We start from the raw sequence: 24,012 nt of genomic DNA, 5'->3' as shown, positions 1-24,012 counted from the left end.
AAAGCTTCATTATACATATTTGCCAGTGAATTTTCAGGGCAGGAGTTCTTGGTTTGGATTTTAATGTCCATCGATTTGGCGTACTAAATTCTGTTTGATATCATTACTGTATTGACATTGCATGTACATGTGGAATTGGTATGGAATAAAGCATCTATTTCTTTTTACCTTTTTTATTTCTAGTTTCTTATAATGTAAGGAGAAAATCTATATCTACATAAATAATGCAAACCTTCAGTTATTTCTTTTTTTTATTAAATTTACTAGAGTCCTGGTGCACGAAAATTCGTTCACTGGGGGTGAGGGGTCCCTCAGCCTGGCCTGCACCCTCTCACAGTCTGGGAGCAGGCCTAAGTGCAGTCTGGCCTCCCTCTGTGGGAGGTGACTTGCGGGCCAATCAGGGGATGGTGCTGGCCCCCGATCACCCCTCTGCCACTGGTTGCCACCCCCCCCTGATTACCGTCCCCTCCCTCTGCCTGCTGGCACCCTTTTTGGCTGGCCTGGCGCTGCCTGCTTGCTGGCCCCGCTCCACACCAACGGGTTCACTGTTCGGTCAATTTTCATAATAGGCTTTTATTCTATAGGATTGGTGTGACATTGGTTCACACTCAATAAAACATCATCTGCACACTGCATCGTGTGCCCATTGCCCCAAGCAAAGTCCCTTTCCATCCCTATGTTCCTGCTCCTTTCCCCCCCTCCACCTACTCCCACCCCCTTTCCCTCTGGCTATCATCACACTGTTAATTCTGTCTATGTGTTATGTATACATCATCCCACTTCACTGGAAGGCAGGTTAATTATGCAAATAAGGGCAGCAAATGTTGTGCAGTTGAGAGAGTAGGGGTGACAATAACTGGTCACCTTTAACCAAAAAACCAAATATATATATATTCCTACAAGTGATGTGGGATGATGTGAACAGAGGGAAAACATGGACATGCATTATCTGTTGTTCTGAGAAAGTGAACCTGTAGCGTTTAAGTAGGGATGTGATTGACCCTTATCTCTTGAAGGCTTGGCTTGAGTAATTGGCTACCTTAACTCTTCCTTAAACATTCGTCCTCATTCTTTTTCAAGGACCTGATAATCTATCAAGGGAAACACACATGAACAAATAACTTGCACAGTGGGAGAAATGCCATAAAGTAGACTAAACAGAGCACCATGAACATATGGCATTTGCCCCCTCTTCCCAAGCTGAGAGAGAAAGTTTACTACTTATTTTAGTTTCAGGTGCAACTTCTGAAAATAGACATGTATTTTCTACTTAGACTGTGGTGTGGGGTCACTATCATTCCCATCTTCAAATTTGGGCATGATGTTCTGAATAGATGATGGAAGGGTGGCAAGAAGATCTTGCTATGCTCATACACAGTGTGGCTAAGGGTGTGGGAAGGTGGTCACTCGTACTTTGTGGGTAGCAGGGTGTGTCAGAAGACAGCAGTAGACTCTCTCTGGAAGCAAGTTGGTAATAAATTTTGTGAAGGCTTCATGCATCTTGATGACTACTGAGTCCCCAAAGCTTAAAATTAAACTTAAATAAATGCTAAAATATTTAAAATTTTGCATGTGCTTTATCCACAAATTTTAATAAGAATTAGAAATCATATGAACCTACTATTAAGATTTTAGCTATATGAATGTACATTATAATATTTATAATACTAAACGCTAAAACCGGCTCATTTAGGTTTATCAATATGGGGTTGAGTAAAATTACATTACATCTCTACTATGGACTATTAGGTAGTCACTCATGATGATGTTTTAGAGAAATATATAAATGTTACAGGAAAATGCAAAAGACTGTTTTGTAAGTCAGTCGTAAAACAGTGCATAGATTATGGATCCAATGCAATGCGATGATAAAAATAAGCTTTAAAAGGATGTTAAAGAAGGGAGTTTACCAGAGGCTCAGGCATGTCTCTACTAATAGAAAAACCTCCAAAATCTTAATGGCTTAAAATAATATATAGCTATGTGGCTATTGTGAGTCAGCAGGGAAGCTCTTCTAATTATATTGCTCAGGGTCTAAGATGAAGCAAGTATCATCACCAATACCGATCACTATGCCATATGGAACAGATCTCCAGAGGGTTTCACACTAGAACTTCTGTTCGTAGCTCACTGGGCAGAACTAGTTAGATGTCCCACCCACCCAAAAGGGAGCAAGGGATTATAATCCTCCCATGTAACTGGGGGTGAGAGAATTAGAAATACTTGGTGAACAGCACTAAGGAGACCACTCATGGTGATCAATATACAAGTCACTCAGTCTGTACCAGGGGAGACAACTCCAAGTCCTACATGCATCCAGGGCATCCAGCTCCAAGCCCATGATTTCTAGGCAGTGTGTGATGATATGGATGTGGTTCTTCTTGACTTCAAACCAAGTGGAAGACATAGGTTCATCTATTCCCCCCATACCTAGCACAGAATGTAGAACAGGGGAATCTGTAACATTCCCATTTGGTTCATATCAGTTCTGAAATCTGACTGCCAGTCCCAGTCCCCTGGCAGAAAGCAGGTTCTGGATCAGGTTCTGATTGGGCTGGTGGGAAGGGGTTCTCCAGCCCGTTGTTCCATGTACACAAACCTCACAAACCTTCATAGAGGTTCACCATTTCTGTGGCTGCACAACTTTCTCAAAAATTGAATCAGCTTTTTATAGTTGATTTTGATCAGCTTCTGGTGTCAATAGCCACATACATAGTTCTTTTTTTTTCATTACAATTTACTTTCAACATTATTTTGTATTGGTTTCAGGTGTACAGCTAGTGGTTAGAGAATCATATACTGTACAAAGTATTCTCACCAATATTTCCAGTTACACAGTTCTTTATTGAGACATCCCTCTCTCTCTCTCTTTCATCCTAACTGCAGGTATCTTAAGCCAACCAAGTTTCATGGAAGAGCTACAACTTCAGTCTTTTTTATTTGGGTTGCTCTGTCCAAATAAAAGGCTAATTAAGTGCTATCATAGCCCTTCTGAAGATAACAGTGGGTGTTAGGATCATAGCCTTGATTTATTCCTTCACACAAGTTGAGTTCTAATCTTTCGGTCTTTCACCAATTGGTATAAGAAATAATAGCCTCTTCCAATTCTGCAAGTCTCCAAATTGCCTGGACCATATTAGTTACCTTCCACATTTGCTTACAAATCAGTTAGTTGTGTTTGTAGCTCATTCGTTTTATTGTAAGTACATTCTTTTTATTGTAGTATTAAATGCAGCCAACATAGTCATCACTTGCTAGAACAGTTGTTTCCCAATCACTTCTAGTAAAGCTATTAATTCACAAAGCACATTACCTCCGTTTTAAGTTATCACATGTGACACTTTTACAAAATAGGTCATCTGTGTATAGATTGTGATCTTTCCAGCTGCAACCAAAGATTCCTTGCTCCCCACCATCTGAACACTGAGCCAACAACACATACTTTAGGTTTCCGATATAGCATGACTCTAATTCCACGTACTTATTTTTGTATTGGCTAAGATGTGAGAGATTTAGTCACCAGTTTTATAGGTCCCTGAAATCTTATTGTCATCAAATGATTTCTTCCTAGGCAACTGGAATACACATTCAGACTCATAAGAGATTATGGATAAAAGTGCTAACTTCTTAATTTAAAATTTGAACTCTACTTAAGTGGCTAGATTATCTGTATTTTCTAACCAGAACATGCTATTCCCCGAGTCAAGGGATTCTAGAAACCAGTATTTAATCTGAGTGTTTGTTGGTTACTAAGAGTTAATGGGTTGCTCAGTCATGAGGTGATATCATTGTGGGATAATTTGTCAATCTCTGTAGTACTTTGATCTCCCTTCTGGCGCTGTACAGCTCAGCTGTTTATTGACTGAGACACTTTCTTTTGGACAGGGTTCACTTCTTATAGTTTATAATCTAGGTGGCAGAGACAGACAACAAATGCTGAATACAAAATAACGCTTTATCACATAATATAAGTGCTTTAAAATGACAAAACTGGGTGATAGGAAATAGCTGAACTTGGAGGAGGGAATGGAGGAAGATGGTTTAGCTAGAATGGCCAGGGAAAGTCAAGCTCAGGTGGCGACATTGGAGCTGAGACTCGAATGAGGAGAATATCTGCAGAAATAAAATGCTATGCGGACGGAACGCAGGTTCAAAGGCCGGTGACACGAATGAGTGTGTTGGAAGGATAGAAGGAAAGCCAGGGAAGCAGGACCATGATGAGGAGAAAGGCCTGTGGTCCGTCTGAGAAGCTGGCCCAGGTACAGCTTGTTGGTCATGTTGAGGAGTTTGTGTTTACTCTAAGCCCTCCAATGTAACCACTGGAGGCTTTTAAACACTGGATGGATTTCATTTGTTTTATGGTTTAGAACAGCGGTTCTCAACCTGTGGGTCGTGACCCCTTTGGCGGTCGAACGACCCTTTCACAGGGGTCGCCTAAATACATCCTGCATATCAGATATTTACATTACAATTCATAACAGTAGCAACATTACAGTTATGAAGTAGCAAAGAAAATCATTTTATGGTTGGGGGGTCACCACAACATGAGGAACTGTATTAAAGGGTCGCAGCATTAGGAAGGTTGAGAACCACTGGTTTAGAAAGACCCTCTGAGTCCTGGCCGAGGAGCTCAATTGGTTAGAGCATCATCCTGATACACCAAGGTTGTGGATTTGATCCTTGGTCAGGGCACATATAAGAATCAACCAATGAATGCATAAATAGTGGAACAACACATCCATCTCCCTCTCCCTCTTCTTCTCCCTCCTTCTCCCTGTCCCTCCCTTTCTCCCTCTCTCTTGCCCAAATCAATACCTTAAAAAAGAAAGATCCCTCTGGCTGGCTGCTGTGTAGAATGAACTCTGGCAGAGGAAGGGTGGAAACAGCCTATTGTAGCCCATGTGTGAGATATCAGTCCCTTGGATTGAGGCTATAGCAATAGAGATGGCAAGTGATGGGATCTTGAAAATATTTTGGAAATAAGAGTTGGCAAGATTTGCAGATAGATTGTTTGGGAGAAGCAAGGAAAAGTGAGAAAATGTTTTTTTGGCTGAAGAAACTCAGCGGTAGTACCATTAATTGTGATAAGGAAGACAGCTGGGGTAAATCCAGAATTTTATTTTGGACATCTAAACTTGAGATGTCTATTAGACAGCTAAGAGGCGATGTCAAGTAGGCAGTTGGCTATATAAATCTAGAGCCCAGGGGAGTGTTAAGAGCTGGAGATAGAGATTTATGAGTCATCAGTACAAAAACTGTTATTTTAGGCCGTAGAAGAGGATGAGATCACCTCGAGAAGGAATTTCGAGAGAACAGAGGGTGGACACCAGGGTTCAGGGTTAGCAGAGGAGGAAGAACCAGAAATGGAAATTGAGAGGGAACAAGGTTGAGGTTGGAGGCAAATCGGGTGAGAGTGTTCTAAAAACCAAGTGGAGATATTTCCGGAAAAAGAAAGTCAAATGCTGAAAGTTGATTAATGCCTAACCCCGTCTACTGCTTTATATTTCTCCCGAACACCCACAGTACCATGCTTCTCTCCCTAGCATCTGATCCTACTGGGAAGGAGGTTAATCACAGAATAGTGACTGTTTGCATTATTCTTCTCTTTTGGTCAGTGATGTTCCGTGGGTGAAGTGGCATTTTGATGGAGCAGGAGGGTCTTGGACCCACGTTGATATTACTGGTGCTAAATACTCACTAGCTGTGGGAATGTGAGAAGGTAACTTTACCTCTCAGCGCCTTGGTTTCCTCAATTGTTATCTGAGGATGACAATTCTCATATCAGAGTTTTGTTGGGGGATTAATTGATATAAAGTATGCAAAGCACTACGCTCTGTGCCTGGCAGAGCGTAAGCTGATCACAAAGGGAGCTTTTATTATTTCTTCCCAGACACTGAGTGGCTAACTGTGGAAATGAGTCACTATCAAGTAATTCTGGGAAGTTGAGTTGGTTAACAGTTTAGAACTAACTTGGAGAGATAATGTCTATCTAGTATAGCTATAGGATAGAAGCCAGATGTTTAACCTATAAATGTCCCCTATACCCCAACCCTCACTACCATACACTCATCCTTTTCAGAGTCAGGATGCATAAAACTCAGAAGCGATGTTCTAAGGGATGGGGCGTCAGTGGTAGGAACATATCTCTGTGCTCCTCTGTGAAGAGTTAGCCACACCTGGCCCTGAGAATGCATCAGGCTGCTCCTGAGTAGATAGCATGGGGACAGGAGCCTCTGCGGAGCTGAGAGAGGCTCATAAACTATTAAGATAAGCAGGCATTTCCCACCTTTGGGCAGCTCACAAGCCTATCTTGTCCTCTGAAGCATAAGAGAGAGAGGGTCAGAGATCTAATTGAGCATCTGAAAATGAGCCCCAGCTGCTCTGTGAGAGGTTTTTGTTAAATATAACAATCCCTCTGAAAACAGCAATTCCCCTGATGGTCCCTGTGTGCTGGCCATTTTCATGGGAGGAGGTGATTGGGTGGTGATGGCTGCCCCAAGTAGGGCAGGAATCAATGTGGGTGGAGATATATCAACCCCTTCCTCCTAAAAACCCCCTCCACCCCACCCAAGTACACCACTGTGAAGAGGCACTACCTGGGTTTGAATCTTGCTCCCGCATTGAAGATCTCTGTGTCCTTGATGCAATGGGTAAAGGTCTCCAATCTGGTTTCCCCGTCTGTAAAATGGGACCACTTTATAATGAGGCATAGCCTGTTGTGTAGCTCAATAAATTAATCCACATGAAGGACTTACTTAGCATTATTAACCTAGTACTATCATCTCTTGAATAAATGCTGATGGGATATTTTATTGATTTTATACAAGGACGTGGAGATGCTCATTTTAAGAGCCTTCTCCATGTTGTTATTTTCGCGAGCAGTATTTTACATATTGTTGGTGGTTTAAATATTTTATTTCATCCTCTCAGATACTTTAAAAAAGAAAATGCCATCTAGGAAACCAGCTTGATGATATAGTAGAGGATAATGCCACCTCCTCTAGTTTTATATTTATGAGAACTTCTAACCCATCAAACAAAATGTCAACACAGAGCTGGAGTCATTTAACCGGGTATATTTATCTTTAGGGTGTTTTCAGCTGCACGCGAGAGAAAACTGTGACAGAAATTGGCTTCAATAGTGAGAAAATGTATCTCACAAAGCTGAAAGTCCAGAGGTAGGATGGCTCGGCCATATTCCGAAGGATCCATCATTTTTACATCTATGCCATGCCGTCCTCAAAGGCCTTCAGACTTGTCCCTCTCTGGTCATAAGTGGCTGTTAGCATCCCAGGCATCACCTGCAGACCATGGCCATGTCCAGAGGTAGAAAAAGACCATCTTCCTTATGTCTCTTTTTTCTAGGATCCTACAGATGACTATAAGAAAGTGCTAGCATTTGCAATCTTCTAAACAATCCCCATGATTTCCATCTTGTATGGTCTCAAGAGTTCAGCATAAAATAGTTCAACATCCCTGTCTGGTGTTGCTCAGTGGTTATAGTTTTGGTCTGAGGACCGAAGGGTCTCGGATTCGATTACCAATCAAGGACACATACCTGGGTTGAAGGTTTGATCCTGGTCCTGTCCATCAGGGCGAATGCGGGAGGCGACCAATCAATGTGTCTCTCTCACATTGATGTTTCTCTTTCTCCCCCCTCCCTCTTTTCCTCCTCCTCTTCCAGTCTCTCTAAAATACATAAATAAACAAATAGCTAGGTAGATAGAAAAAATATCCTCCGGTGAGGATTAACAATAACAACAAAAATAGTTCAACAATTTGCCAGCCCAGCATACCAGGGTCCTTGCTTCCCTCTGCCCCCAGTGTATGTTTTTTTTGTTTTGTTTTGTTTTTAAATAAATTTGGCTTATCTGTCAAAAGCAACAGAACACAACTGTAGTTGATTTAGGGAGGGAATGAATTTATTTAAAATGTACTGAATCATTCCAGAATGATCCTGAATTTTCTTTTGCTATAAAGGACATTAGTGGGACAATTGGCAAATTTTGAATAAAGTCTGCAGATTAAATAACAGTATTGTATCTGTTTAAAATTTTGAAAATTGTGCTGTGATTATGTCTGAGAATTTATTTTTAGTAAATATAAATGATAGTTTAGGGAAAAGAGACCATATTTACAATGTACTGTTAAACAGTTTAGAAAAGTTACACCGAGAGATGAATAAAGCAATCTAGACTATTATATTAACACTGGGAAAGTGGCCGCAGGGGATCCAGGAATTCATTGAACTACTCTTGTAATTTTGAGTAATTTTAAAATTATATTCAATTAAAAAATGATTTTTTAATGATGCAAAGAGATGCAAGGTAAGGTCACAGTATTGTATCAGTTCCAACAACTTGATTTAATAAATCTCTAAACCAGCAGTTCTCAACCTGTGGGTCGAGACCCCTTTGGTGGTCGAACGACCCTTTCACAAGGGTCGCCTAAGACCATCCTGCATATCAGATATTTACATTACGATTCATAACAGTAGCAACATTACAGTTATGAAGTAGCAACGTAAATCATTTTATGGTTGGGTCACAACATGAACTGTATTTAAAGGGCCAGAAGGTTGAGAACCATTGCACAACAAGGAAGACAGTGCAGAGCCCCAGAGGAGCCTAGATTGCAGGAGACCCGGCTGGAAGGCTGCAGAACCAGATCAGAGCTCCAGATCACCCCATGGAGCTCCACCCCTGTGGACAGAGCTGCCACCTCCACGGTGTGCTGGGCATCGTGGTTTGCATCGCTACCATGGCTGGCACTCTACACCCTATACCACCCTCAGCATAGCTGCTGCTGCTCCCAGATAATCTTTTACCATGGCTTCCACTGCCAGGGTCTTTGCCACATTAAATTCAGAGTCCAGCCCTAGCCGGTTTGGCTCAGTGGGTTGAGCTTCAGCTGGCAGACTTAAGGGTCCCGGGTTCAAATCCAGTCAAGGGCACAGGTTGCAGGTTGAACCCGGTCCCAGTCAGGGCATATACCGGAGGCAACCAATCAATGTGTCTCTCTCACATCAATGTTTCTCTCTCTCTCTCTCTTCCCCTCCCTTCCACTCTCTGTGAAATCAATGGAAAAATATCCTCAGGTGAGGAATAACAATAAAAAATTCAGAGTCCAGGGTGCAGGCATCAAGGGATAGAGTCCACATTGTGGACTTGGACCTAGAGACAAGTCAGGCTTGTAAATGAGGGTCAGGAAATTGCAGTCTCTAGAGTGACATGCAAGTTTTGCTTTACCCCAGAGGGAGGGATTCTCCAAGAGTGGGTGTCAGACACTGCACAACGCACAGTGTCCACTGTTTGCAGTTCCCTCCTTAGGTTGTCAAAACACATCCTAGGGTGTGTTCCCTTGAAGGTAGGAGCAAGGAGAATGTGTTTCTCTCAACTTGAGAGGAATAAAGTATTCCCAGATGTTGGGTCTTAACTCTCAAGTATACTCAGGGTGGGGTTAAGATGGAAGAAATTATCCTCGATGACATTTAAGCACCTTCTGACTTTACCCTTTGTTTTCAGTTGCATGATTGTATTCTGAATATTCTCTATTCTGGAGAGCGCTATCTTTTCTTGTTCTCTCTCACACACTCTTTAAAGTATTTTGATCCTCTGTTTGTTTTTATAAAAATGATCGGGATGTTTTACTTGAGGTTGATATTTTTGCTCCCAGTTTCTGTCTCTTAACAAGAAAACCCATCTCTCAGCTGTGGTCCAGCATGCTGTGCATAACAGAGACTAAACATGCTTTTGTTTCTTACTCAGACCTTTTATTATTATATGCACAGTATTATAACTATAATTATATAACATGTAATATTGAGGTCTTACTCTGGCCTAATATTGTATTGAGTGCTGTTTGTGCATTAAGCCTTAAGAATAATTGTATTTTCCCCCATATTTTTTTTGGAAAAGAAAGACATATTTCAGTGAAGGAAAAAACAGTCATTGTCCTGTAATTCTTAAGTGCACATCATTTTATTTTTATAAATGTTCCCCATAAAAATGATTAGAGGAAGATAGAAAGATGTGAGAAATTGTACTCTAAAAGTATTTGACATCTGGTTGGAATTGTTATGTTTTTTGATTGTCCAAAGTTTCTTCGGAGGGGTGGAGGCAATTTTAATGGTTCCTGAGGCCGTCAGACTGGAGATGGATTTGGCTGGCCTTCAGAAGGGCTGGCCTGTTCCTGAGGGAGCTGAGTGAGGGGAGGGAGGTGCAGGAGAGAAGAAGTCTTTACTTACAGTCCTTGTGGGATGGTTCAGGTGGGCAGTCTAAATTATGGGAGTTATTGGCAGCAAGTAAGTACCGCCTGAGTAGGTTACTGCAAAATGCTTTAGCTGGGGATGGCTTTAAAAACCACTCATCAATTACAGAGATGCCCTGGTAGGGTAGCACGAGGACCCTCGAGAGCTTTTGTCCAGGAAATTCGAAGAAACCTGTTATCTCCCTCCGACCTCCTCTAACCACTTCTTCCTTCACAGTGACCCTTCTTACCTAAAGACCTCAACTGTTTATCACAAACCTGCCACTGCAAACTGGAGATGAATTATTAAACAACGCCCAAGGCAGGACAGTGACTTTCAGTCATCTCAGAAATGATACAGACATTTGTCTTTGTTAACCCACTGGGCTACTCTGTGGTCTCCAGTCACAAGCGAAGGATCAAATTTGGGATTTCTAGATGCCAGAATCACATTGGGGTTACGCAAAGCTCCAGATTTTCCCAGAGTTACTTGGGCTATAGATGGTGCTTATTTGAGACAGGAAGTAAGACAAACTATTCTCACATGGTGAAACTTGGGAGGCCACTCTAGGGACAGCAGGGTATAACGGTCCATGTAGTCACCATGGAAACTCAGGTCCATGGATAGATACATGGAAGGTCCATGAAACACCTTCAGGATATTCGTGAGTCTATTCAAAATGCAAACAAAATTTTGTGTGTATTTTCTTATGAGCATTTATTTTTCTGAGGAAGGGATTCGGGACTCGGGGAATTTTGGAAATACGGTTTTGTAGTGAATAGTGCAAATCACCCTAACTCCAGGATTCCTTCTGCCTTAGGCAAAGCTGGTTAAAGGGTAGAACAGAGTTAGTTTCCTGGACTGCCTTCTATACGGAATGCTAAAACATGACCAGATTAAGTTGAAAACTGTAAATTCATCTTACTCCTGGACATTGCCCTTGAGCGAAATTAAAAACAGAATTTTTTTTTTGATTGATCGCTTGAGCATTTTTTGTAAAGCACCCTTGTGGGCATAGCCCAAATTCTGGAATTAAATGATACATGTAACTGCTAAGCATCCTGGAGACCAAAGTGGCCTTTTCTTCAAGGAGTCATATTTAAAGGACTACAGCTGAAAACCACAAATTTTAAAAAATTGTTTTCACTCAGATCTCTCATAAAAATGAAAGAATATCCATGTCATATCTTATTTCTCATTGCTTCCATCGCACATTCCGGCCTCTCGTTCCCACAGCTGCTCCAGAGCCCTTCACAGGGCGCCCTCCAGCCCAGTCCAGGCTGCTTATCTTCCTCCCTCTGGCCTCTTCCCTGTGGCCTTGCTCTTTATTATGTACATCAGCCTAGTAGCTTTGGCTTAGTCCTTCCTCCTGTCTTCTCTTTCTGGGCCTGCCCCTCTCTACCCATATTGTAGATTCTGCATCACAAATGTTCTAGGACCTGGGCTGAGAAAGACTCCCTTTTGTGAGCAGGAGCGTGAGAAAAGGAGAAACGTAGGAAACGCACACTCCTCATTCCGGTTGCACGTGACAGAGTGCTGATGATAAGAAATGAGTGATGGATTTTCATTACTTAGTTTTTAAATCCTATCATATGCCTCCCAGGTAGTTTCCTGATTTGGAAAACCACAAAAGAAAATTGAATGTTTAATGCTTTCCAGAATTATATGTTTAGAATTCTTCAAATTGTGGAAATGAATTTGTCAGTGATTCTGGTTTAGATGTAGTTTGTATTAATATAAAATCAGCTTTCTTCTATCCCCACTAAGAGTTGAGGGGCTTGTGTGAATCTTCCCACCTGTTTCAGGTAGCAGGCCAGATGCCAGTGAAATGGAGCTGAGTAGGTACATCCCAACTTTAAGGAGTGACTGTGGTGGACAGACAGAAAACGGGCTGATTACAATACGTGAAGATAAATGCACAGTGTGTGTGTGTGGAGGGGGGGGGGGAGGGCGTGTACTGGGCAGTGGAAACCCACAGGGGAAGCATCTACACTTGTCTATAGGAGGTTAGCCCTCTCTGCTGCCTGGGGCCAGGAACTTGCTTGGGATGTATGTATTATTCATATTTACTAGCCAGCCTGTTACAACAAGACTTTAGAGTTGCTACCCCATGCTTATGGACACATAGGGACAACAAGGGACAGAGAAATGGATTTGGAATTTATTCCATGAATATTTCTACAGCCTATACTGTGTGTAAAGTCACCATGAAGTGACTCAAGGAGCTTATGACCAAGTTGGGGGAGGTGTGAACCGCCCCATATAAAAGGTGAAATAAAAATAAAATGGACATGAAAAGAAACAGAATAGAGGAAAATACCTTTAGGTACCATGCTTCTGTAGGTACTACCGGAAATGAGTGGCTGACAGAGAATCTCAAAAACCTCAATTGCCACTTAAAAAATATGCTCCCTAAACTCGTGAACCGACCAATCCCTCATGACTCAGCAAAACCAGAATGAGCATGTGGAAAGGAAAGGGAAAATAGAGAGAGACCCAGATGGAGACATCAGAACATAAGCTCCATGAGTTTGGGGATAAAGATTATTTGCTAAATCTTCAGGGTTTAGCATAATGCATTAGTAGATGCTCAATAAATATTTGCTTAGTTTATGAATGAATGTATACATGATAAATGTCAGAGATTGTCATAGCCCTGGAAGAGCATATTGTAACGTACATGCAGAGTCTTCATTTTTTTTAATACTTGTCAGGTAGCACATAATAGGTATTCAATAAATGTGGAAGGAAGGGAAGGAAGGAGGGAGGGAACAGGGAGAGAGAGGGGCTAAGTCTCATAGGATCATAGGACTGGAAGGAAAATTGTGAACTCATTGGTCCTTCCCTTAAACCTCAAGAAAAAAATTTGAGTATAGAGCGAAACCAACCAACCAAACAAGGAGCCTCAAAGATGTAACATTTAAAAGTGTTAATCAGTGTAGAAAGAAGCAAAGGACTAGGGTTTTGAGAATCCTGGCTTTGCCAGTTTCTCTATGACCTTGTACAAATTGCTACACTAATTGGGCCTCAGTTTTCTCACTCCTTCAAAGGAAATAGGAAATTACTATGCTATGGAATTTTCATAAAGATTAAATAAGATAGTGCATTAAAATGTGTTTAATAGCTTGGTAAATGTTTATATAAAGAAATAAATTCCTCAAACATGCTGAACTGTTAATAAATAGGCCAAGGGAAGATTTTTCTCTGGAATTCTTTACAAGAAGAAATGCTATATAAAATTACAAGTATCTTTTCTTAAAATTTAATTTATGGAAAAACCTACTTCTTTTGGTTGGTGGCATGTCTTGGAAGGATTTTGCATACTAGGAAAAGTGCTTAAAATAATATACCATGGGACTGTAAATTATCTTGCAACAGGCTGTCATGTTGTGTCATAAAAATTCTTCAATGTTTAATTAAAAACTTCAACAACTTGAAGTTCAGGACTTGTCAAGAACATTAATTGGGGATGTAGACCAGTTGTTGGAGGACTTCGGCTGTCACCTCTGAAGCCAGACTTTCTGTCCTGGTTCTGATTACTGGGAAGGGTTGGGAAGAATGGATCCAGCTGCTCTAATAGATGCCTGTGGCTGCAGCAGAAAGTGTAGATATCAGTGTCCAGTTTGATGTGCTGTCCCTAAGTGAGCTCTAGGGGGCGTCTTCTGAAGAGTCAAAAATGGAAGGAAAGGAGAAACCTGTCAAAACTAACAGCCCAGGAGTCTCTGGGGGTGTGTGTGAAGGGATAGCCTTTAATTCGACAGGAATTATAGCTGTGCCAGGAGATAAATATTTAAAACTATTAAGTAAATGCAACCTGTCCTTTTAGTTTCTCATACTATCTCCAATGCCAGCCAGCTCTGGGCTCAGGGACAAATGTAATGACAAGTGATTAATACCAGGGAGAACCACCCCAAATCCAGACACATACATAACTCTGCCTCCGTCTGTCCTTGGTTGACATTCACTTGGATAAGGCACAGTCACTTGAAAAAGACAGAAGTTGAGTTCCAAGTTTATCCTTGCCACGAGGGCTCTTTTGTTTAAGGGATCCCAGAGGGAAGGGCGATGTTTTTTCAGGCATAGTCTTTGTGACCTAGAAATGATTCTCTCTCTCTTCTCTCTCTTCTCTCTCTTCTCTCTCTTCTCTCTTCTCTCTTCTCTCTTCTCTCTTCTCTCTTCTCTCTTCTCTCTTCTCTCTTCTCTCTCTCTCCCCCCACCCCCCGCCTTTTACTGCAATTTTGTGAAGTCACAAAAGGAAATACCCAGCCATCTAATCCCTAGGTCTCCCTCCACTTATTCTGACCTCAAGGAACTCTAGTACTTAACTAAAATCAGAAAAAATGTGAACAGAAAAAAAAATTACATCTAACAAGGTCCTTCAGATTGATCCAGCCACCCACCCACACCTCATGTTACCGATGAAAACGGTGAGGACGTGGGAGGGGATGCAATCATATAACTGGCTTATTATTAGAACCCAAACTAGAGCCCCAAACTTGTGACAACCAGACAAGTATTTTCTAGCATTCGTAGCTTGAGAAGCAGGGTGCTCTGGAAGAGATGAGTTGAATAGCTGAAAAGAAGGAAACTAGGAGAAGCCTACAAAGAGAATGTCTGAGCCAGAGAAATTTGCAGATAACGTGCAATTCTAAAGCCAAAGAATTTGATATGCATGTGAAGAAAGTGAAAATTAAATGAGTCTGTTAATTTTAAATGATATTAAAAGGAGGGAGCGCTGATAGCCCTCAAGGAGATGAAGGAATGAATGGACCAAAGATTTTTTTGGGGGGTGTCATTTTCATATTCCTTGTCCTGGAAAATGTACTACTGAACTGGTCAGGTATATAAAAGAGAAGGAGGGCAGTGAGGGTCTGTGCGCCCTCCCATCTGCATGGGCTTGAATCCATCAGAAAACAGAGACAGGTACCATTGTGGGAAGCAGCTGAGCTGCATCCAAAGATTCTGGTCTAACTGCATAGGACTTCTCTACTGTCAAGGGGGGAAAATCAATGGCACCGAAAAGAAAATGGAAATTTCACTTTGTGCTTATCAAGAACTGCTAAAGGTTTTAGTTATATGAGAAGCTCTGAATTGCCTCCCTGGGACAGGCGGACCAATTGAAGCATCTCAGGTCCTCTGGTTGTCTATGAAGCCTATTCAGTCAAACAGCCCACTGGCCAACCATTCTGTTAATGGGTCAGTTCAGTCCAAATGGTTATCTGGTGGGATATGATGAATATAGCTATTGTGTCTCCTCGTCTATAGATTCCAGGAAATGCCAACTTCTCCTATTGGATAAATAGTCCTTTGAGGTGATGTTGTTGGGATGGACTGAGTCACACTGCATATCTACAGAGGGACTTTTTTTAGATGAAGTGGTAAAATTTGGCAGCAATCCAGTATTGAATAAGGAAGACAACTGAACCAGGTAGGCTCCAGACTAGACAAATCATGGGAAAATGCACTTTAGAATAGTGCCGAAGATTGCAGGCTTCACATGTGGACTCTCTAGTTTACATCATGCCACCATCGTTTGTTGGGTCTTTAACAAATTACTTAACCTTTTGCTATGTCAGTTTCCTCATCTGCAAAGTATAGGAATAATAATTCTCTCCTCAGAATTTCTGTAAAGATTAAATTAGGAAATATTTATGAAGGGGTTAGAAGAGGGGGCAGCACAAAATAAGTGCTCTGTAAATATTAATAATCTAATTAATATAGTAATTAATGCTGTTTAAATGATTAATGTTATTTAAATGACAAAGTAAATGATGGATGAACATGATATATACTTTAACCACATATATAACAATGTATAAATATGACATAAGATTATTTATGGTGATAGTAATGTTACTAAAGGCAGTAATTGAGGAAATGCTAACAAGAAATTTTGGGATTATTTAATCTCCTTAGGATGCCAGTAAACATGGTATCATCTAGCTTTTACCTTGGGGTTAGAGAGAAGGTAGTTGACTCCCTGGTTCAGTGGGCACAGCAAAACAACTGCAAATATCATTGAGCCTCTGCTATAAACTGAAAGATGAAAGAAATATAGATAAAATCTGGTCCCTGTCATCATTGTCTCTATAGAATAAGGGGGGAAAGAACCCCAAACCACTAGCTATTTTCTCAGAGAAACCCACTTTGGCTTTTTAACTACATCCCCCCACCAGCTCTGTCCTCTCTCTCCACCTAGCTTAGGAATCCTATTGCACATCCTCGAAAATCTGTGTTCTTATACTTTGTAGCCTTTATCATTATAGTCTAAAAAAAGTATTTTTGCAATTTTAAGTTTAAGACCTGTCCCAGCCCACTTGACAGTTATCTTCCTGAAACCCCAAACCATGCCTGCCCTTCTCACCGACAACTCCCCAAAGCTTAGCACAATGCCAAGCACAAAAGCACTATGTGCTGAACGAATGAAAGTGGAAGGTCATGCTCTAACCGGGTCAGGCATCTGGGTTCAAGTTCTGTTTCTGCCAGTTTGGAGCTCTGCACACACGGCTTAACGCATCTGAGCCTCAGTTTCCCCATCTATGTAATGGAAGCGGCAACATTCATCCCCACTGAGCTGTTATGAGGACTGAGCCAGTACAGAGAGAAACCTTTTGTACATTGCAAACGTATATGAGTCCTGCTTATTAGTATACTTGGCCACAACTGTATTTGCAAAAGTAATGACCACAATGATATGAATAGCTCTTAACAGCTGCCTTTCCTGGAAGAAGTGCCATGGAAGCCCCACGAGTGGCAACTCTGTGTGTTTCACCAACCAGGCTCTCTTATTAACAGAACATCGACAGGACAGGAGCTGGTCAGCTTTCCCTCCCTCTGCGTCTGGGTCAGGCCCATTGCTGAATGTTGTGTTAAATAATAAAAACACCAGCATTAAATGTGTCGCCACAAATCAACAACCTATTCACGGTAAGATTTTGTGGCGCAGCGGTCTCCAAGCTGTGCGTGTTTTTTAAAAAATATGCTTAAAGCTGCAAGTGCTTTGTGTGGCTGTTTTGCAAAATCACTAGAGCCGAAGTATTTGTATTTTAATGTTTATCCCCAAACTGGCCTGCTGTTTTCAAATTGCCCAGGAAACGAAATGTTGAAAATGGAAGGAAACCAGACCAGCTCGATTTAGGAATGCAGTGTTAGTAAAGCAAGCTGTGGGGTTCTGATACCTTAAGAGCACCATAAAATGCTCATAATTAAATAACTGCTTTGCTTAATGCAGCTATTCCAATGCCCCCCCCCACCCCCAGCCACTTATGTAAAAGTATTTAATGTTCATTCTTTCATTACCAACCAGAGATCTTGTAAAGAGGTAACTGGTCCCAGAAATTGTTAAAAATGTCTTAATAATGGTGTCTTTTACAAAGGGGGAAATGTGTGAGAAAATCAAGTCAGACTCCAGACACTTTCTGTGGTTATTTTTACTGGCAGTTGACCCACAGATAATGATTTATACGGAGGAACGTCATGCCGTGGCACTGCTGCATGCACAGGGTGGTCAAAGCAGTAACAGAGTGCACTCTGGTAGCGGTGTCCAGAGCATGAGGCTATCAGCAGCTGAAAAGAGAGACAGCTTTGCTGGGGAACCAAGAGGTAGAGCAGCCAGGCTTCCAAATAATGAAATGGGAGGAAGGAAGGAAGTGGTACCAAAACCCAGTCGGGATATATAGTGTTTCTCTCATGCAGCAGCATAATTTATGGTGTATTTTTGATTTGTTACATAGCAGTATATAACTAATGCACCAACTGTGTGAGATGAATGAGTGGGCAACTGAGGGTAAGATGGCTTAAGTAACTACCTCAAAGTTGCACAGGTAGGAGGTAGCAGAGCTAGAATTCTGTCGTGTGTGTGTGTGTGTGTGTGTGTGTGTGTGTGTTTCTCAGTTCCATTTGTTCTCTACTGTGCAATGAGCAATACTGAGATAACAAGTTAAGCTATCAAAAGCTGGAAATGAAAATGGGAAGTGTTCTGAGACTGGCAAAAAGCAAAATCTACAGGAAGGGGAAAATGCTGAACAATGTTCTCTCTCCAAGTATGGTCTTGGGTCATTGGCCTCAGACTCACTCCAAAAACTGTGAAAAAGGAAAAATCCCAGGTCTTGCCATTTTAGACTATGGCATCAGCATCTTTACATATGGGGCTAAGGGACATTAGGATATTGATTTCCCCCCAAGAACTAAAGTGATTCTCATGCACATTTAGTGATTCTCATGCACATTCTCATGCACATCAACCCTAACCATCGCTATGTCTTAATTTGTTCTCTATGCTCAATTTGGTGGAAACACTCTTCAAGGAGATACCTCCCCTGGCACTAGTGTTTGGTGGAACACATTTTTAAGAAAAGTTGGTTTATATTTATGCAATTATAAACTTCTCTGACTCGCCCATCATGTGACTAGAGTAGACTTAGGAACATGATTTTGAGGTTACTGTAAATTTCTGTGGTATGATGGACATTTACAAGAGGCATTCAGTAAGTGTTTATGTTTCTGTACCCAGTGGGAAATCTGTTTTCAGCTCACACTCTAATCAGGAAGTAATTTTTCCCACAAGAGATGTATTAGTTACATATTGCTATGTAACAAATCACTATAACACATTATAGCTTAAGCCAAAAACCAGGCAGATATCAAGGACACTATGCTGAATAAAAATCCTCAGAAATATATAACCTCAAAAGGTCATATATTGTATGATTAAAGTCATATAACACTATGGAAATAATAAAATTATAAGATGGAGAACAGATTAGTGGTTGCCAAGGGTTAGCCATGATGTGCGGGATGGATATGACCATTATGGCAGGGCAGGAGGAAATCTTTGTGGTGATAGAGCAATTCTGCATCTTGATTGCTGTGGTCGTTATATGAATGTACAAAGTGGGTAAGATGGAATTGAACTCTACACACATTTGGTACCTGGTTTTGTGTTTGCTTTTGATATTGTACTATATAGCTATGTAATATGTAACCAGTGGGGGGAACTGGGTGAGGTATACATGAAACCTTTCTATTATCCCTGCAATTTCCTGTGAGTCTATAATTATTTCTAAATAAACAGTTTTAAGAGATATAAAAAAACCATAAACAGTTATTACCTGATAGTCCCCATTAATCACAGTGGTGGCTCTGTCTGGCTCAAGGTATCTCACGGGCCTTGAGCCTATGGGCTGGAGCTAAGGGGTCATCTGAAGGCTCGATAGAGGACAATCTGTTTCTAAGCATATTCATGTGGTGCTGGAAGGACTCAGTTACTCAGTGGTTGTTGGTTGGTGGTCTCCCTCAGTTCATTCGTTATAAGTCAGCTCAGAACATGGCAGCTGACTTTACTTAAAGCAAGTGCGAAAGAGAGTGGGCAAACGCCCAGATGGCAGTCACAGAACTTTTAGAATCTAAACTTGGAGGTGATACCCCATTATTTCTGCCATACTGTAGTCTCTTCATTAGAAGTGAGTCAAAAAGCCAAGCCAATAACACTTAAGGCGAGGGGTCACACAAGGGCCTGAACAGCAGGAGGTGGGGATCATCAGCAGCCATCTCCTGGGTTGTCTCCCATAAGGACTTCTAAAAATAGCTTTCTTTTAGACACAACATGAGGAAATGATGGAATGTACACGGGGATCGTGCAGGAGGAATACCGATAGGGCTCTAGCATTGAATAACCTTTCTGAAGTTAATAACTGAGGCAGTTTTTTTTTTTAGTCTGTAAAAATTAGCAAGCCTCCATAGCAATAACAGTGTCAATGACTGTACTGAGAGGAACATTGGTAAACTCATAAGCAACTTCATAAGCAAATGTCAAAGATCCCTTGCAAATGTAGTAAAGGCCCTGATAAGAAGGGTAAGTAGGGTGGATGTTTATTTCAGGATGTGCCCGATTATGCCTTTGCAGGTTGGGGAGGCTAGAAGCAGGGTGAGGATCACCAACAAGCAGTGTATTTCCATGCTTAATTTGCTGGGATTGTTCTCCTGGGGACTGGTCTCCCCAGCAGAGGGCATGCCCATTCTCTACTTCAATCAGCTGAGAAACCTCTGAAGCCCTAGAGTTCTAGAGGCAAGAGCTTCTACTCTAGATCCTGCTGAGACATAAAACACCATTTGCTGTGGCCAGAACTAAAATTAGGCTGAGGCTTGGAATAGGGCTCTCTTGCCACCGCTAGGCTTGGTGGGCCCCTGGTAGTTATGTGCTGCACCTATGGGCTGCAGATAGAGTGTTTGGGTTGTCCCCCAAAGCCCAGGCTTGCAAGATGGCTGCTCCCTGGGCAAGATTGTCCAACTCTTTATCCCACAAGATGCCAGATGAACAACGTGATAGCCACAGCGACCTGTTAGCTTAACTAACTCTGAACAGCCTGCTCTGGAGTATTGGGCATTGAATGGTTAGTGAATGTCTCCAGAAATGACTGCTGCCCAAAACACTGGATAGTGCTCTTAGTGGGGCTGTGGAGTGGGTCTTCAGTCTGTAAGTGCTGAATGGGAGTGGTGGAAGAGACTTGTTGGGTGAGGAGCCAGAATTAGGGTGGTAATGATGATAAATGCATGTTTAAGTGTGGTGTGCACATGCATGCCTCATGTCAGGCATTATCCACCATCCCAGGTCGTAATAGGTGGGACATAACTTGGTACTTAGAAGTTATAACCCCCCAATTATGCCTAAATTGCCCTGTAAGAACTGGCCCCTGCTTATCTCTTCATCACATGCCCCTTCCCTTCACCCCTGCACGTCATGCTCCAAGAACACTACTCTGGATTCAGTTCTTCAGGCACACCAAGCTTTTTCTAGCCTCTGGGCATTTCCATGTGACATTCCTTTGGGTTTCCCTCATAGCCTTTTTTTTTTTATTCTTTTAAAAAAATATTATAATAAGTATTACAAAGGGTATTACATATGTGTCCTTCCCCCTCCCTCATAGCCTTTATCACAACTCACAGTGCTTCTACTTGAGTGCTTACTTTGTGGGAGAGAGGTTTCTTTCCTCCTAGGCCGTGAACTCTGATGGTAGGCCTCTCCCTTTCTTGTTCATCATTGTATTTTGGCATATGGTAGACATTCAGTAAACGAATTGAATACAGTTTTGAGAGTTTCATAGAGTTTCCATGCTTTTAACATGCAATCAGGGCCAGGCAGTAATCTACAACTGAGTTGTCTCTCCTAGTGTGGATAGGCAATGAGATGAAGAGAAGGTGTAAACCCCAGTGAGAAACACACAGAAGGGAACCAGTGAAAGAGGGGGCTCGGCAGACATTGGCAGTGTGAGTCCTGAGCCAAAACACAGGGTGCCACCCATGATGGCAGACATGATTGTGATGGGTGCGTGACAAGACGTGGCTGCAGAAAAAGAAATGAGAGTTTTATTAAATCAGACTGTTCTCAAGTAGGAGAAACTTATCTTGTGTGAAACTGTGTTGGAACAGAGGTTGAGAATATCAGAGGTACTTTCCAGTGTTGACAGTTGAGAATTGCGTTTATCGATCCATTAACAACTGTTAGCATCAGTGGCACACAAAAAATATGTGCTGTACTGTAAAGCGGAGAGCCTAAATAGTTAACTGGTAGCATTTTGTTTCCAGAACGGGCTGTTAGGAACACCTACTGCTCAGACCTGTTTGTCTCAGAAGAGGTGGTGAAGTAGCCACTTAGCATTGCCACTGGGAAAGGTGGTTGTGTATTTTGGGGGGAAATCAACTTCTTTAGCGGCCCTCCCAACAAGGGTCTATTCAAATGTCTCCGGAGGCGCTAAGGAACACGAGACTTGAGTGGAAATTTCACACTGGCAGAGAGAGCTGCTACTCACCATTATCTTTGTTTCTCCCATTCTTCCTGGCCGAAGAACTAAATGATATTTCCCAGACCCTCTTCATGCAGATGCAGCCATGTGCCACTGTGTGGGCAGACAGGAGGGATGCCACTTCCTGCACTGGCCCATGAAATCTTCCACACATGGTCCTCTGGCTGTGATGTGAATGAGAAACAGACTGCTATTGTGCCAAGCCACGGAGATTTGGGGATATGTGTGACAGCGGTTAGCCTTCCCTGACTAATACAGCTATTGTTCCACAGGACAAGGTCTGAAATCAAGTATTTTTCCAAAGTATCTGATGGTTCCAAGGACGTGCTTCATTGCATTGAACTGCATTGAACACAAGAACACGCTGCAGGACGGCCCAGCTTGTATTTACAAACAAAACTGTAGCCTAGGTGAGCGAAAAGAGACAACTCACCTATGGCTGTGTGTGTGTGTGTGTGTGTGTGTGTGTGTGTGTGTGTGTGTGATGCCAAAATATGTTTGATTAAAATATGTTTGGTTATAGGCTAGTCAGTCCTAATATTTAGTGTGAGAGGTATTGTTTGTCCTCAAAATGTCCTCTTATCATGTCATACTTGCTTCTATGAAAAATAACAAGTTGTATTGGATAGAAGATTCAAGGGTAGGAGGAATACTGGTAAAGAGAAGCCTTTCATTTCAATGTGAAAGGATTAGCCTTAAGGCAGAGGGGAAAGAGGCGTTCAGGGAGCCTTGGAAGAAACAGGCTGAGCTGGCTTACAGAGGGAGGAAGGGCAACTGTGCAAGCCTTAGCAATGGCTGTTCTTGGAGAGTGGTAATAAGAACCACAGGAACCCAGAGGTGAGAATCATGGGTCAGATTGCCTGGAAGCTGAGCCTCAGGTGGGGGTTCTTGTGCAAGTGAGTTATGGAGGCTGTTCTCTCCAGGAAACCTGTAAACAAGTGGGAGGAGCAAGATAAAGCAGAGGCAGAAGCTAAGGGAAGATGTGGTTTCAGGCAAGATCTAGCTTCATCTTGATCTCAGAGAGAGCTACAAGGCACGAATGATATCACAGAGTTACTCTACCTGAGGCATCGCTCAGTCATTTGCATGAACCATTGCCCAAGGTGAGGTCCCAGGCATTCCTGGACAGGGTGGCCCCCATTGACCAATGGCAGTTCTCCAGAGAAGGCCGTAGCTGGGAATTATGAGTAGTCATTGCTCACAGTTTCTGGGAGATGGGTGCACTGCCTCCATGAAGGGGATATGGATGGGAACCCCATCATCTACTCCTGAACCCTGCTTGCGTGCTCAGACCCACTTAATTCATAAGTTATATTTACTCCATTCATGCAAAGCTCCTCCAGGATTCTGATGGATCATAGTTTCTAGGGAAACATAAAACTGGGGGTTAATGAAGGTCATATCCCAAGGTCATAATTGGCACACATCATCCCTCCTCCACTAGCTGTTCTAGAATCTCCTCCCTCTCACCTAACATCTCTGCTGGTTAAGATGGCTTGTCTGGTAGGGTGACCCAGATCTAAATCTTTGGTTGTGGGGGAGGGGCAGTCTAAGCCCTTGGTTCCCAGGCCCTTATCTAGCTATGATTGCTGTCCTTGCCAGTTTATGACCAAAACAGCATGGTAGGACCAAGAGGTACCCAGTTTATCCTCTGAGTTCTAAACATAATCTTACCTACCCTTGTTATATAGTAGCAGCTCTATCTCTTCATGATAATTAAAGTCAAATACCTCTGCCCACATGGCAAATCCTTTCTATTCCTGTTGCTCTACTGGTACAAGGGGCCCAAAGTGGTTGGGCTGGAACAATAATTTTAAGTTTAGTGAGACTCTTAATGTAACCTTTATGGAAACATCCTCTATCCGTGAACCAGGACCTTTGTAACTACACAGACTGAAGTCACAGGAATGAGAGGCACAAATTCCTCACTTAGGTCACTGAGAGTGATGGAGAAAAGGACCA

The sequence above is a fragment of the Myotis lucifugus genome, unplaced genomic scaffold, assembly GCF_000147115.1.
Source record: "Myotis lucifugus unplaced genomic scaffold, Myoluc2.0 scaffold_17, whole genome shotgun sequence".
Taxonomy (NCBI): domain Eukaryota; kingdom Metazoa; phylum Chordata; class Mammalia; order Chiroptera; family Vespertilionidae; genus Myotis; species Myotis lucifugus.
The sequence above is the reverse complement of the archived record's forward strand: the minus strand, read 5'-3'. Positions refer to the sequence as shown.